The sequence below is a fragment of the Petromyzon marinus genome, chromosome 22 (genome assembly GCF_048934315.1).
Source record: "Petromyzon marinus isolate PM22_M1 ecotype Great Lakes invasive population chromosome 22, UKy_Petmar_22M1.pri1.0, whole genome shotgun sequence".
Lineage (NCBI taxonomy): Eukaryota > Metazoa > Chordata > Hyperoartia > Petromyzontiformes > Petromyzontidae > Petromyzon > Petromyzon marinus.
Genome location: NC_133688.1, coordinates 17,599,944 through 17,615,188, shown reverse-complemented (window position 1 = coordinate 17,615,188; position 15,245 = coordinate 17,599,944).

Genomic DNA, 15,245 nt, shown 5'->3' with positions numbered 1-15,245 from the left:
CCGCAGCCGCTTGCAATCCGCGTTTGATTTTCCAGGTTGGGCTACGCATTCGAAATTTCTTCATGATTGAACTCATGACGAAGCCCGCAGTAGTGCGTGGCTAAAGCTTGGGAGGAGAAACGTTGAACGCGCAGTCCAACGTGGAAAACCAAGCTTGCAGATTCATTACGGTTATTATTATTTTATTGGCATTATGTCTATGGGAAATGATAATGTATACATTATAATCGGACCTCTACGTGCTGTATTCCAGACAAAAATAAATAACAATACGGATGCACCATTCTCTACAAAGTGGCGGAGATGCCTCCATGGCATTTGCGCCAGGCTAGGTGTACGTTCACGCCAGACCAAGGTGTGTCGGTTCAACGTACTCGGGTGAAAGGCAGATTCCATTTCAAGTACATAACCCTGGAAAGAAAATTCAACGTTCAAAAACAGATTTCGATAGACGCTTCTGATCGATGTTTATATCTGTCCAAAACACAACAATGTCATGGTTTTGGATGTCCACGTCTAAGAAGTCAATGATATGTTTCTTATGTGTGCTCACCTGCAGGATAAGTTGTATAAAATATCTGCTTGTTGTTTTTTTTCTCTTGCTACAATTCTCATCCTGTTTTATTCGAAAGTGTTGGACAGGCAATCATGAATAACACTTCCCGCTAAGCCATTATTTCCACCCTTGTTTTCGAGTTGCAAGTTAAAAAAAAACGTGTTGAGTGGTGAAGCATAACCTCAGATTAGGAACCTTTCTCAAACATTTCAGCGCGGTCAGTGTGACCGTGAGCCGTATATATTGTATATATAGACACCCATGTATGTGACGAACAGCTCTTTTTCTCTATCCACTGCTGGATGATGGCCATCCCAAGCCATGTGGGTCTTTCAAACGTATGTTTTGAAAGCTGGTAATATTTATTTTCCAAAGATGTGCTTGCAATGCAATGTGCCTGTCACCCGAGTGCGTTGATCTATATAATGCCTAAGGGGTGTGGGCGGGATGGGGGTTGAGTTTTCCATACTTCAACTCGCTGGTCAGCGTGGGTTGGTGAAGTCTGGGAGCGTAGATGTTTGAGCATACATAGTACATTACAATCATGGAATGTGATGCACTGGAGTGGGAGGGGAGTGCAGAAGGGGGGGGGGGGTACTGAGCCCCCCTCTCTTCCCTCGCACCCCCTTGCTGAAGCCTCATCCATCCCCTTCTGACTTTTAAGATAAAAGTAAGAACGATGTTGGTTCAATATTTAACACGAGCCGGCAATGAAGTCATGGGCATCACAGCCTTTTCTCTCACGCCAAGGGGTTAGAGATAAACGAAAGCAGGTCGTATATAGTTACTCGTTCTGTTTCACGATTAGCATGTGCTTAAAGTGTGTTTAACGCTCACTGTGCCGTACCATCCCCGTTGAGTCTTCGTATGCCCCCCACCGGCCCTTTAAACCAGGTCACGTGACTACAGGGGTGCTACAACACCTGCGCCATGCATGGTGGTCACCCATCGAAGCAAACGATGAAAGGTAAACCACACTTTTCTTCTGAGATCTAATGAGAGCGGGTGCACTCTGGGTGATTTGGTTACGGGCAAAAAAAACCTAAACTATCCAGTTTTTAATATTTAATCTCCCAGAGGAGACGAAAGGAATAACACATCAATGAGATGTTTCTCTAATATCTTTGTTTACTTATTAATTTGGGGAAATGGTGGGCTTTAACCTATGCCTTGTAAATCTGTTTTGCTTTGCATTCAATGTTGATACAGCACTGGCCATGAAACACTCAATAAAAACGTCTAAAAAATGTGCTGATGCCTCTTGAAATGTTACTGGGCTTAATTCTGCAACTATTTATTTTTAATGCAAGACAGTATGCTGTAAGAAATATTGATGTAAATAAATTTTAAATAAAAAAAATGCGCTTCACAGACAACCTCGTAAATATTCAAGCCCTCCTTGACATACAGTCCTGGAGGTATGTGGTGCCGCAATGTCATCGCATCCAGTCCGGTGTACATTACAGAGCCAAGGCAATGTGGCTCAAAATGTATTTTATTACCAAGATTGAAATCACACCTCTGTGTAAAGTAACAAAAAATCAATCAGATTATCCTCATCTTGTGAGGCAAATATGAGCAATTAAAAAATGCGGCCTTTGAAAGTATGTCAACAAACTGGATTAAAAGCAATTATCTTTGGCTGTGCCTGTTTTAAAGGGTGACTGTCATCATGGGGGAGAACTTTCGATCCAGCTAAGGTGTGCCTGCGTGCAGCCTCGGAAAACTTGATGAATTTCAGAACAAGGCTCGTAAGCCCTTTAGCTTTCGTATCGTATTCTCGCCTGAGAATTTATACACTCTGACAAGCGACGAATATCGCTGGTCTTTGTCGGGTGTTCCAAGATATTCTCGAGATGAGCTCCTCGCCATCCTTGTAATCTTTTCTCCATTTTCGGTGAAGGGTTGATACGTCAGGGAGCTTTGATCTAAGAGGGGTCCTTCTCCCCCCACGTGCTCATATGACGATACTCAACACGCTATTGTATTACCGTCGAAAATATACAGCAGAGTTAAAATAATCTGAAAATAAATACGGCCGCGGCAGTTCAGTTTCAGTTTATTTATTTTTTGGTATAGCCCGGTGAGCCATTCGGCTCTTGAATCGGGTGCAACCACAACAAACAAAAAAACAAAAACACGAACAAGAAAACATCTTAAAGTGACTATGTGACCGTGCAAACCGAAAATCCATGAAAAAACAGCAAAATATTCCTGAAAAAAGCACCGTACACTAACGCTCTGTGCAAAAAATCCCAGTGGGATGCAAGTCAAACAACAACAACAACATAATCTTGGATCTTTCGGTAAAGTCACGTAGAAGGGAAACAATAAAATAATTAAAATATAAAACAATAAAATTATCACGATGTTTCGACTGCAACACAAGCAATCATCATCAGGTGTGAAAACCACAGCAAGAAAATTTGAAAATAAGAAAAGTAGAATTTACACAAGTATTTTCTGTGAAAGGATGAAGAGCGGCGAACCTTGGATGAATAGCAGTAGCTCGCAGATGGTGTTATTTTTAAGAGCAGAATGAAGTTTGGAAGGAGTGCTGGTGAAGTAATGGGACAAAGATAGGGTTTAAAAGGATACAATGATGGAGTGTAGAAGTGTCTATAAGCTGTTTCATTTGCACGTGTAGTGGCAAATCGAGCAACAAGTATGGACGCAAAGTAACGAGGGTAGCTGTTTGTAGAGTTGAGTGTGGCACGAGATATGGCTGGGAGGGACAGCAGTAGGATACACAGCAGTAGAATTGCCATCTCTAAAATATCCGGGGTAAACACAGATTAACACACAAGTGGAAAAAAAATATATACTTGTAGGCCAAGCGCGAGAAAATGTCTTGCCGCACTCATCACACATGCACGGCTTCTCGCCCATGTGCTATGGTTGAACAGCGCCCCCCCCCCCCCCCCCCAGACAGAGACAGCAGATTCTTGGCTGTTGTGGGCTCGGCTGAACCGCTTGCACCACCTTCTTTCCCCGCCGCAGGATGGTGCTCGAGCTAGCCCTCCTTGAGCTCAGCCCACGACTGGAATGTCGTTTCTTGGCCTCTCGTGTCTATGCTGCCCGACCAGACGGCCCCACTGAAGCCCACACAGGGGACTCTTCATTCACAACTCTTGGCCGTCTTGATGATCTCCGTGAAGTTTTCCAGGAACACAGCTTGGGATCCGTCGCAATGCCGCCTTGGCAGGAACACAGCTTGTGGTCCGTCGCACTATTAACTAGGCCTCACTTAGGCTGCGCCATGGGCGTGATCAACCAGGCCTCACTCAGGCTGCGCCAGGTGCACTGTCAACCAGGCCTCACTCAGGCTGCGCCAGGTGCACTGTCAACCAGGCCTCACTCAGGCTGCGCCTTGTGCATGATTAACTAGGCCTCACTCAGGCTGCGCCAGGTGCACTGTCAACCAGGCCTCACCCAGGCAGTGGCATGTGCACAACCAGGCCTCACTCAGACCGCGCCACGTGTATGACCTACTAAGCCTCACTCGGGCTGTGCCTTGTGCATGATTTACTAGGCCTCACTCAGGCTGCGCCAGGTACATGATTAGCTAGGCCTCACTCAGGCAGTGTCACGTGCACAATTGACTAGGCCTCACTCAGGCTGCGCCAGGTGCACGATCAGCTAGGCCTCACTCAGGCTGCGCCAGGTGCACGATTAACTAGGCCTCACTCAGGCTGCGCCAGGTGCACGATCAGCTAGGTCTCACTCAGGCTGCGCCAGGTGCACGATTTACTCGGCCTCACTCAGGCTGTCATGTACAGTATTACCTAGGCCTCACTCAGGCTGTGCCAGGTGCATGATTAACTAGGCCTCACTCACGCTGCTCCAGGTGCACGATTAGCTAGGCCTCATTCAGGCTGTGCCAGGTGCATGATTAACTAGGCCTTACTCACGCTGCTCCAGGTGCACGATTAACTAGGCCTCATTCAGGCTGCGCCAGGTGCACGATTAACTAGGCCTCACTCGGGCTGCGCCAGGCGCACGACTAACCAGGCCTCACTAAGGCTGCGCCACGTGCGCGACCAACCAGGCCTCACTCAGGCTGCGCCAGGTGCACTATTAGCTAGGCCTCAGGCTGCGCCAGGCGCACGATCTAGCTAGGCCTCACTGAGGCTGCGCCAGGTACACACACGAGTGCATATCACCACACCATCGCACACACACACGAGTGTACACCATCACACACACAGAGTGCACAACACCACACTATCACACATACAGAGTGCACACCACCACACTATCACACACACACAGAGTGTACATCACCACACCATCACACACACACAGAGTGCACATCACCACACCATCACACACGAACGCAGAAGTCCCTTTCGTCACAGCAAATCTCACACGGCTCACAACAACCGCCATTCGCCACTAAGTGGCGGTGACGTCACCACGACGCTTGAGCCAGGCCATGTGCACCTTGAGGTCACGTGGAGTGTCGAACGGCCGCTAGCAGGAGGTCACGGGGCAGACCCAGGTGCCACGGGTCGACTGACTGAGATGACTGGCTGATGCACCACCTGTGCCCCCTACTGTGCCAACCTGCTGTGCTTTAGCCACCCGGCGCTCCGCTAGTTGTGAGCATCGCTCATCCGCCCTCCGTTGTTGGAGGGCGACTACCTCCAACTGCCCAGTAGCGTCCTTCACGAGCCTCCTCCACAGAGGCCGATCTTGACACCGCCGGTACCAGTCATCGGCAAGTCCACTCAGCTCCACGTCCTCCTGTACCACATCACTCCATCTCTTCTCTAGCCCGTGCCGCGCCCGTTTAGCCCCTCTCGATCCGGCCGAACAAAAGCTGTTTCGGCATGCGGTGGCTGGGCATGCGGGCTCACACACACTCAGACACAGCTCACACACAGCTCATTCTCACTCACATTCTCACACATTCTCACGCACAGTTTACACTCACGCAAAACAACTCACAAAAACAACTCACGCTGCTACACACGCCGCAGCCGCCGCCATCTTGCTATGAAGCTGTTGTAGAACTCATAATGGCTAAGTCACTTTATTAAAATTTAATAATTTTAAGTAAGAGATTTCAGATCAAAATTCGCAACGGTGTCCAGGGACAACAATGATCACCTACATAGTCACTGCCCTGACGAGTATTGTCTGCAGGTTACCTTATTTAATAGCAGCAAAAGGTAGTACTGTACTGCTATATTACAGGTGTTGTCGACTGACCAGAATAGGTAATAAAATAAATGTCCTTTCATTTGTCTATGTCTCTCCTCGTGAAAAAGAAAATGTAGCCCATTGTCCAGTTGACCTTCCAGACTGATATCATCCAGGAACAGACATGTAACTGAGCACAGTTTGGACCAGCTGTGACCTCATGGGTCTCATCAGCAGTCAGGTTGTGTCGCTCGATGTTATTGGCAAGAGCAATCTAGCTTCACGATAGGGCCTTGTTCAGTGAAACAAAAAGGTTTTGTGTAGAAACGCATTGAGCACTGTTGTGGAGCATTATGGGTAATACAATGTTTCAAATAGATACAGTGGAATAAAAACTCCTATCACACGTTGACGTGGAGCGACAGACGGACGGACATATATTGATTTTCTTCCCCATACTTGTCCGGATGAGTAAGTAACTAGCAATACTCCCTGTGCACTCCCTGCCTTGACAAGGTAAATGCAGTCGTTAACAAAACAGGTTTAACCATAATGCACAAAGTAGCAATGTGAGATCCATGATTGGAAAACATTGAAAGGCAGCAAGAGAAGAGTATGAATTTGTGACTACATGCAGATTAAAGAAAAACATAAACTGAAAAGTAAGTGGTACTGCACAGCACCGGTCACTTGAAGGGATGATTGCCACCGGTCAACAATAACGATGGAGTGGCCGCCGGAGAAGCGAGGACCTACGTACACTGCGGAGATGGATTGATGAAATCGGCTCGTGTGCAGCGCTATATTCATCATCATTACATCACAGGGAGATAAGATGACAGCTTGGGGAGTGGAGGCCTTCATCTAGCAGTGGATTGACCATGGCCTGATAATGATGATGGTGAACTTGATGGAGTGTGACTGTTGTAAATTTGTGCTGCTGAGTCATATGAAATAACTGTAACAGTGGGTCTGCCGTGGTGGACTCTGGAACATAAAACATAAATTGCACGCAATAAACTGGTGAGGCTGTGTCTTAAAATATGAAACAATTATGCTCTCTAACTTTATAGTCCATCAGCCTAATGGTCAGAAGGCCCAAGATGGCCCATTGGCCTCCTTCTCTTCCCCAGAAGGTGCCGTAGTGGCAACATTGGTTCAAAATACCGTAAACCGGTGGAGTAAAACATTGTTTTATTTTTATATGATGTGTCATACCCCTGTCTATTAAATTCGAACAATTTGGTTTGACCGGGCAGAGACTGCGATATGTCATGGCAAGGGCTTCTTAACATCACAAAATTCTGCTATATTGTCAAATTTTTGAAACACATTTAAACTTTTCTCCGTTGTTGCTGTTGTGGGCATTGCGGGTTTGTGATGTTCGGTGAGACATTACATAAGTACAGAATAAAAAATAATTATTTAATAAAATTAAAATAATAAAAACCTCCCTTTTACTCCCCCCTCACCCTCGTATATGTCTTGTTGTTGATTGTAACAATGCATTGTTGTATAATATGTGGTAGGACTATAGTGTGTATGTTGGTAATTACTAGGCACTGCTGGTGTTGTTAGCCCATCGGGTGACCAAAGCAGAATGTATTTTTTAGGGGTGGGACTCTTATTTAAATTGCAAAATCCTAGTTAGACGACAAAAATGATATAGGCAATAAGATAGAAGTGGAGTCAGATTTTTAAAAAAACCTCAATGAGGTAAAAACAGACCTGTAGAATAATAGAGGCCCAGATATGATAGCGACGAGAGAGAGATGCATTCTTGTTTATGTTAATTAGATAAAAATGTGTTTTGGGATTTGAATTGGAGCTGATATTTGGTTGACCCATAATTTGTTCATAACTCCAGGGCCACTTGGACTGCAAGCCAGCTCCTGTGGTCCCGGAACGTTCCCGCTTTCAGAAAAGCCGTCCCGGTTCCCAGAGTATTTTTTTTTGTAAACATCAGGGGGTTGGGCCTGTTTAAAATGCTCTGGCGTCACGCTAGAGGCTAGATCAGTGTTCATCATTGCAAGGCCCGGCGGCCATTGGCGGCCACTGGTGGCCTTTAGTGCCGCCCCTGACGCGCGGCCCCCAACAATACACAAATACTGAAAACACCCACACCATTATCATCATGCCGCTGTCAAACCCCCGAATGTGTGGCGGCCCTCACACTGCTGATGTCTCATCGGCGAAAGTGCCCCTCTCCCTCTGAAAATTAGCAAAGAACCACTGTGCTAGAGTCATGCTACGGGCAAAAGGGTGCGGGCTAGCTGAGCAGTGGACGTGGCCAACATGAGAAGGAGAGAGCCGGGCTAGCGTCTGAGTTGGGCGTGGCTATGTAAATGTAGGCGGAGTTGATGGGAGGGGAGGGGGGCTTCCAGATCACGGTGTGTTCTGGTTCATCCTGCCAAGAAATGTGGTCGCATTACATACAAACAGGTGGCCGGGATGCAGTTCGGTGGACAAAGCAGAAGGCAATCGTAAAATCACGTGTTAAAATCTTTGCTAGGTTTAATTCACAAGATATATTATGCATCGTCATGGTGCATTGTGGATAATAACATTTAAAAAAAATAAGCAGATAAGGGACCATATTTTGACGGCAGGGAATCAAGCTCGGTGTCGCCGAATTTGCAGTAAAAGTGCTCACAAAAAGGCAAAGACAAAGATCCCCCATATAGCCTACAAAGACTGTTGGGGCAAGTGCGGTGAGCAGCTATGAAGGCCGACAATGTACACGAGGGGGTGGGTGGCCAGCACCACGCCCGATCGCCTTTGTCTACCCAGTGGAAATGTTTAAACACCGCACCAGGTATTCAATTGAGGCTGAGTCGACCTAGGGGAACCCCAGGACCGGTTCAGATAATCGTCACTGGTGTTGGTGGCCGTGAACGGGAATCGAACTCGCGTCGCCAGATTTGCAGCGTAACGCGCTAATCGCGACACGACCGCTCCCCACAGTGCACACACACACGCACGCACACACAGATAGGCCATGTGCATATATGCAGAATTATAATACGGCTGCTACGTAAGAAAATTGTTCAAATGTACGGCGGACGTGTGCAATGCCTCTCGGTGTGTGGCAATTGTAGCATGGGGAGCCTGGGGAACACTCTGACCATAGCCAAGCAGATCCTTCCATCCCACTTTATACTTGTGTAATAGCAGCCCAGGGCACACATCATGCGTCTTTTAGCAAGTGATAAAAACCGTGGCTTTACCTCTAAAGAGTTTCCCCTTCAACAATGTGTTCTCTTTATTTACGGTAGTTTCACAATGCGGTCATACGGCCAGCAGCCCCCGTGTTGCATGCAAAACATTGTAGAGGCCAAGCTGCGGCTGAAAGCGATGCAGTGCCGTGCATTTGCAATTTGGTGAATTGGCTCACTCCGTAAATACAAATTTTATGTTACCGTTCTATTCGGGGTGGCTATTTTATTTCATTTTGCACTCCTGTGAGACATATTAGGTGCGTATATTTTTACATGTATATTTTGTGTTTTGTCGTCATTATTTTAGTGCATTTATATGTATCATATATTTTTTTAATGTACGTTATATTTCTCGCATTTGTTTCTCGCCATAATAACAAATAATTTATACAAAATAAATTAATTTCTGATCCCTCTGCCTCTGACCGCATCACCCATAATATTAAGCGAATCTCGTCAGCCTAGATAGTGACTGAATGTACAACCGCTATGGATCAAACTACTGCTTTCTACGAGGTTATAGTGTCACGAGGGCATTGCAGCAAGCCATTGTTGTACTACACTATGCTCCAATGTATTTGTGCCCAGCCATCAACCCCCATACACTTGAGAGCTGTTTGTAAGATTGCGATCCCACGCACAGAAATCGTTCATGACAGTAACAAAAAAAACAAATTACAAGTGAACATATGCAGCCCTTTTGTAAATCCACTGCTGGATGAAGGCCTCCCCACGATATGTTGATTGTGGGAATTATTCCCAGCACATTTCACCACTGTGGCCGTTGTACGCGTCATCGGAAAGGCGTGGAGCAGCTCCGCTTCAGATACGTGCATATATGTACGCTGAACTTCTTTCGCACCGTGCGTAGCGCGAAATGAACAACAAACAAAACACAAAAAAGCCGAGGCGGAGTTAACTTGGGTCCCTGGGTTCTAAGCACGGTGCGTGCAAAGCAATACGCCACTGCTCCTCTAAACATGCATACATATTATATTCTTAGTTCTTTCGGTAAAGTCACGTTGAAGGGAAACAATAAAATAATAAAAAATATATAAAAATATATATAATATATATTATTGTTTTATATATATTATTATTTTATATATAAAATATATATTATTGTTTTTTATATATTATTATTATTATTTTATTGTTTCCCTTCAACGTGACTTTACCGAAAGAACTAAGAATATGAATTACTGCAGTCACGAAAGCTTTAAATCAAAATAAATACATATTCCCTCTATTAATCCACAAAAGCCCTCGCTGAATCTCCGAAATATTTTTTTCCAGGATTGATGGCCCTGAATTGGTGCACAGTACCTGCAAATGCCATCCGTTAATGCCGTGCTGTTTAACATGTGCGAGAAAACAAGAGTAGCCCAGTTACTGGGCCCCTTGCCTCGCTCTGAGCGTCGAACACGGATCGATGAACGAGTCCAGGGGCAAGGATCCTGAAACCCCCATGGGAATTGTTCAGCCGCCGAAAGACGTTGCCATAGAGACCGAGGCACTTGGGCCCAGTCGAGTACAGAAGAAAAAAATCCGATCCAGGACGGTTTCCGCTGGCTGTGGAAAAGAGGCGTTCTTGTCAACGCTTGCCCAACGTTGCTGGGCGGACGGTATCGTTTGCCAGCGCGGCGGCCCAAGGCGGCATCATGAAACCAAGTTGGGGAGATGTTAACTAGCTCGCCCGGTATACAGGAGGTTCGTGCGTTTGATCACGGCACTGACGCCTGGAAATTTGGATTGTGTTTGTTCTCTCTCCCCGTGCTTGCGTGGATGTTTCTCCGGGTTCTCCGGTTCCCCCCCCCCACCCCCCTCCACATTTAGAATGAACATGCGTTTAGAGTATTTGGCTGCTATAAATTTCCACGTGAGAAGCAATTTAATTGGGCTATCATCTGTGGCCAGTCGCTTTTGAAAAAGAGCTCTAGAGCTGAGTGGGTCTTACCTGATCAAATCAAACAGTAATAGTTTGAGTTGATGGAGGGTTCACATGAAGGCCTGAAGTGTATGACCGTTTGCTCGCCTTCAGAAACGTGAAAGGAGGCCAGCATCAGAACTTCCCCCATCGAACGGTCACAATATCAGGAGGCCAACTCGGAAAAGCAACATGTCCCACACTTTGTTAAGCTTCTGAGACTTTTTTTGTAAAAAAAAAATCGTGACAAATAAAAAAATACAAACATTGGACATTTTTTTTTGTTTGGGATGGCTTAACCTCACGCATGAATAAATAGAGAAAAAACAAGAGGAGTAAGATATGCTGTTGTTGAAAGAAAAATAAATTCAGTGGAAATAAGGCAGAACTTGGTCACGAGAGAACGACTGGCAAGAGATGGACAACATTAACTACAGGGTGGAGACTGACAGAAGCCAAGACAAAAAAAAACAAAGCAGAGGAAGACAGTGGGGAAAGATGGCGTGAGATGAAATCATAAAGGTCCGAGGCCACTTCTTGACAGCAACAGACAACAGCAACAACAAACAACATCCTAACACGTCCATACATTAGACATCGTAAATGATTTAATCGTGGTCGCTTTCCCTCCACCCACGCAAGGAAGTGAGAGGGGGCAGTGGGACCCAGCAGGGAGGGGGCATCAAGCCCAGGCAACCGCGAGCAGAGAGCAGAAACGAGCCCATGCCTGGGGGCTCATTCCAGGAGCAGACCAGCACGGCTTTGGGTCTGATTATATGACAAAAAAATATGTTTTGTTCCCAGGTAATAAGTGTTATTTTCCATTTGCTTATGCCTCAAAAGTACAGAAAATGGCTATAATTCCCCACAAACTTTGCTTTTGTGACCAGGACAGTGTTTTTTTTTAAATGTACCTATTTTCAATGAGAAAACGTGTGCATTTGTGTCATTCTTTCACATAAAGTCCTGTGGGGAATAATAGCCATTTCCCATACTTTTGACGCATAAGTAGTTAAAAAATAACACTTACTACCTAGGAACATCAATCGTGTTACATAGTCCATTATTATTGCTCGTTGAAACGTAGCATGAGGGGCTGGTGAGGTTTCTTTATAAGCCTTAGTTTGTTTCTTTCCACAAACAATAAAAGCAAACCCAGGGATGTCATCCCAGTGGTCTTTAAAAAAAATGTTTTACCAGGTAAAGCGCACTGAGCTACGTACCTAGCTCTTTTCCAGAAGCGGCCTGGCCGCAAATGATAGCTCAACGAAGTGGCTTACGTGGAAATGTATCGCAGTCAAATACTTTAGGCATATATTTCTAAATGTGGAGGGAAAAACCGGAGGCGCTGGAGACAAATCTACACGACCACGGGGAGAACTTGAAAACTCCAAATATAACAGGCGTCAGGGTCAGGATCGAACCCACGACCTCTTGTATACCAGACGAGGTAGTTGACATCTCGCCACCGTGGTATGAAGCTTCAAGTTTATTTTGTTTGACTTAGGTGAGAACTCAAATGGCAATGTAGTCTCAATTGTGACCTGGGACAGAAAAATGACAAAAGCAATAACATAAGCACTACAACAACAAAGCAAATAGGAATCAAAGCTGAAAGCAACAACCATATAACATAGAGCATAAAATGGCACTACATCATTTGTTTTACGTACTGCAGCAGAAAAAAAATCACGTTTTTATATTTAAAGAATTCAAAGGCGTTTTGGTTCCTGCATGTAAAATATAATCAGTAGTACGACACAATGGCACACTCAAGATGATTGGCAAGGTCAGTTCGTTATGAATTGTATGCGTTTAAGCTTAGCCTGCTAACTTTATAAAGAATGTTACCATTCAGCGGCTCGCCAACCGAGTTTCAGTTGGGAATAGTTAGCAACGGAAACTGTTTGTCTTGAAAAATGTAATAACGTAACATTTACCTTCAGTGACTCGACACAGATACCTCTGTTGTCTGCATTCCGGGCCGTGAGTGACTGGTAGTCTCCAGATAATATCCATTAACGTTTGTAATCAGATCATTTTTGTTGTAGTAAAGGTGAAACAAGTTGGCGGTTTGATGCACTGCAGGTTGCAAGGCTCAGCTGCAGATTTAACACGCACAGATAATTCTATGGCTCAAACTTTTGCTAAAATTGACTATGCTATGGATTTCGGGGGAGTTATGGAGGCTGTGTGCAGAACTGGGATGGAAGCGCGAAGGACAAACAGAGAAATGTAGGAATCGTTCCACCTGCCGAGCCACATTTAAGCTCGTTTCATTTCGCAGTGAGCCATTCCTCGCTCCCAGATAGGTTTTAGACAACCGATTATCACGATTATGGCTTTTGATGATCAGGATAATGCAAAGGCAATAATAATACTAATACGGCAATAAGTATAACAGTAATGACAAACCAAACATAAAAAATGCAATAACGTATACCATACAAATGCAACATACAAATGACCTCCATATGGTGCAGTTTATTGGAATGAAAAAAAAAAACGTGCTTACGATGATGGCAGAGTATGTATCAGCAATGCTGATTTGTGTTGCCTATTTTCATAGTCAGAGCGGCACATGCATTATCTACAGTAATGTATATATATAGTCTCACACAGGTTATGCATACGATAAGTTCAGTCACATGTTCTGGTGGAGAGTGACCGCTGAAGAACGCTGAAATATGGATCGGTTCATTCATTTGTTAGCGCACTGTGCTCTTACGAACCTGGTAACTTGAGTTGTATCATCTGTATTGTTTTTATTTATTTACCACAGCTCCTCCCAAGTCGTGACATCTTCAGGTTGTCTCAATTATGGATACAATTAATTGGAAATTATATCTCCCCCCTGCCCCCCGCCACCTATACTATCTCCCCACCTATCACCCCCACCCCTCACCCACCTGCATTGATAATTGTTAGGTTTGATTTGAAATAAATCCCATGGCCAACATGACATTCGGAGGCCTTCGTCCATCAGTGGATTGACAACAGGCTGTAAATTACAATTATTACTGTTACTTTATGAAGTGACTTAACAATGTTTAAATGCAATTAAATACATTTTGGCAAATAAAGATGCAATGGAGCTGCCCACGCCAATAATACATCATCACCACTCCGTTGTAGCAATAGCAACATTCCATCAAAAAAGCCTCCCGCAACTAATATTTTCACTTACCATTGGCTGTTTAAATAATTAATGTTAAGGGGAAATAAATGCATAATTTACGACGTAGTGGCTAATGACCCAGCAGCTAATTTTGGATTAATCGAGAACGCCACACCGACAAGGGAAACATAGAGCATTTGCTGATGCAATGAGTATTTTTTTTTCTTCAGTGGGTAGGTAGGATTAGGTCGTTGTCAGTTTGTGTAGCCAGAGAGCGTGTCTTTTTGATAATGGTGATTAATAATTGAACACACGAAACAAGTCTCAGGGCAGATGGCAGCAGCTTCCATAGATCATCAGACACAGAAAACACCAATTTTATGCCATCTTTATTTCTTTCTCGACTCAACTTCTACCGCAGTTGTAACGACCGAATTGTATACACACACTACAGTTCAGTACTCTCAAACTGCACTATGAATGCAGACACATTCAGTGTAAACTAAGGGCGGAGATGGACAGACGGGGGGAGGAGGGGGTGCGGGATGTAAATATATGCGGGGATAACAAAAAAAAGATAAAATAAGCATTTCAGTTAATGGGACCGTCATCGGGACTTTTAAAACTGTTGACTGAAATATTTTGAAACTCTCACTCGCGTCTGCATTTTGAATGCTGACATATAACAACAATTGCATATGTATTTATGCAATACAGGAAATCGTTTTGGAAATTGGCAAAAAAATAAACCATTTATTAGTGTTTCATAGCACTTCTGACAGTGATACAAGCCTCGGCAATGAATCAAACGACAATTCGCTTCCTGAACGATACGGCAACTCAGCAAAGTTATCGCCACGGTTATTTTTTGTAACAAGACGCGCAACAACTCACTGCATGTATGACTGCGTGCATGTAGTGCATTTTACATGCAATAGCGGTGATGCGCACATTCAACATTCAGAATGTAAGCACACGGAGAGAAATGGATCCGCGTGTTATTTTGCCAAAAATTCCCCTTTACACTTCGTGATCTGCTCCGGCAGGGTCCAGGCATGTCGCTTCGCGCGCCACATCGCGCCCTTTCGGATGCGCTTCTGCAGTCACGTGGTAACGCTCTTCCTTCCGATATGTGTAAGCCACTGGAGTTGTGTACTTTACCATCGTCTAGATTTAAAAAAAAAACATTTCTTTACAACTGCTTTTTTTTACTAATAGGGGTTTTCCCCTTTTTTTCTGGCAACAAAACTGACACCTTTTGCAAGGAATCATGTTTACATT